Here is a 2397-nt window from a genome sequence, read left to right on the forward strand (position 1 = left end):
TCCTACACATGATTTTTCTGTCCCTTTCAGTTTGGACTCCAGGGTGTGTTGGCTCCGTGTGTCCATATGGGGGGCCATGGGGCAGCTTTCTCAGCTCTCTGCCTTCTGTGGGCCCTGTGTAAGGCTTCTCTGACCCGTGGAAGGAACTGGCCTGTGGGATTCCTTTGGGGGGGGGGGGGAGGAGGTCATGGGTGCAGGTGACCCACATGGCCCCTGCTCATTACCTACTTTCACCCCTGTGCTGTTTGAGTGCAAGGTCTCTGATACATTGGGAACTCAGGGTCCTTTCTGTGTTCATCTTAAAGGCAACTGCCCACCTGCGTTCCCCACGGGGCATTTCTGAACCCCCGTCCCAAGGCTCTCTGCTCAGAATTTAGTTATAGAACTTTACAAATGATTTTCACACTTGAGGCTCTTGAAAATATTGTCCGTCTTGCCACATTCGCATAAGGCCTTATGCGACTGTCACAACAATGTAGTGAGGACCAGCTGGCCACTTCTGAGGGTAGCCAGAAGTTCAGGTAGCCGGCTGGGGAGGCGCTGCGCCCCAAGTATCCTTTTCCCATAGCTTCCAGCTTCACTAGACCCCGGTTTCCAGACGGGGTGCCCCACGGGAACTAGGGGTTTTGTGAGGAGACTTCAGAGGCGAGTGGGTCCCTCCCAGTTTTATCCCAGTCACACCTGGAGCCCGCAGGAAATTTTCAAGAAGGGGTTGCACCAGTCAGGTTTGAGAACTGCGGCGGTCCCCCCCCCCCTTTACTGTATAAGCAAGGCGGTTTGGGAGGGTGGCCCCGGCCGGGGGGGGGGGGGTTGCTGATGGAGCCAGGACACCAGCACGCCGGCAGCGGCCCCCCAGTCCTGGGGGTGAGGCACGCGGGCGGGGCGGGCGGCAGCGCCACGTCGCATCGCGGGGTGCCTGGCAGGTGGCGTCAGCGGCAGCGGCAGCGGCAGCTCCGAGCACCCAATGTGTTTACCAACGTGACGCCACCCCGCGTTGTCTCGGCGACCCTTCCTCCTGCTGGCCGCCCTGGCCGCCGGGTGCAGGCAGCCACACCCTCCCCTCTAAATTTAGTCCACCGGAAGGAGAACCTGGGGGCGGGGAGGGTGGCAGGGCGCAGGGAGGAAAGGACCCAGGCCGCCCGACCCCGTGCTCCCAGACGCCCAAAGGAACCTCGCTGGAGGGAGCGGGGAAGGATAGGAGAGGGAACGGAGCTGCAGGGAGGAGGAAAGGCGGAGCCGCACCGCGTTCTCCTGGAAGGGGGCGGGGAGCCCAGGCCTCCAGCGGAGACTCGGCCTCGGAGGGCTCTGGGCCGCGGGCGCCACCTTCCGGCCGTCTAGGGAACAGCCCGGGCACCCAGGCGGTCGGCCTGGGTCTGGGGGTTTGCCTGGAATTTGGGGGCGGGAGTGGGGGGACAGGCCCGTCCAAGCCCAGGTGCCCAGGTATGGCGTCTGCCGGCGGAGTGGGTGGCGGGAGGCATGAGGAACAGCCCCAGCGTATTTAGAAAAACACCCTTTTGCTAAGCCTATGATAAAGAGATGTTGGGGGGCGCCATTCAAGGTGGGGGAAGCTTTAATGATCAGACCAGATGTAAGAAGTCAGTATGTAGCTCGCTCGCTCCTTCCTTCCTTCTTCCTTCCTTCCTCTCCCTCCCTGCCTCCCTTCCTCCCTTTTTCTCTTCTTCTCTCCCTCTCTTTCTTTATCTCTCATTCTCTCTCTTTCCTTCCTCCCTCCCTCTTTCTTTTTCTTTCTCTTTCCCTCTCTTGTCTCTTTCTCTTTCCTCCCTCCTTCTTTCTCTCTGTTTCTTTCTCTCTCATCTCTTTCTCTCTCCTTCCTCCCTCTTTCCCTTCCTTTCTTTCCTCCTTCTCTCTGTTCCTCCCTCTTTCTCTTTTTCTTTCTTTTAATTTCTCTCTTTTTCTGTCTTGTCTCTTACTCTCTCCTTCCTTCTACCCTCCCTTCCTCCCTCCCACTCTTTCTTTCTCTCTCTTTCCTCCCTCCCTTCCTTTCTTCCTTTTTTTCTTCTTCTCTCTCTTTCTCTCCTTCCTTCCTTCCTTCCTGCCTGCCTGCCTGCCTGCCTTCCTTGCCAGGAGTGAATATCTGAATGGTTACTGAGGTACACACGCATACATAAAAAAATGACACAAATCCTACCTGTCCAGGTCGGTGGATCTTTGTATGTATACTGTGTGGCCACCGTTCAGATCAAGACATATATTCCTTCCACCCCAGAAAGTTCCCTCCTGCCTGTTTTCAGTTATTCCTCCCCCTGGTCTCTCTTCTGTCACCACAGATTCATTTACCTCTTCATGAGCTTCATGTAAGTGGAGTCATACAATATGTACTTTTTATCTCTGGCTTCTTTCCTTCAATGCAATGTTGTTGGAGGGCACCGGTAGTTT

This window comes from Herpailurus yagouaroundi, unplaced genomic scaffold (assembly GCF_014898765.1).
Source record: "Herpailurus yagouaroundi ecotype Mexico unplaced genomic scaffold, PumYag 196, whole genome shotgun sequence".
In the NCBI taxonomy this organism is placed as follows: Eukaryota; Metazoa; Chordata; class Mammalia; order Carnivora; family Felidae; genus Herpailurus; species Herpailurus yagouaroundi.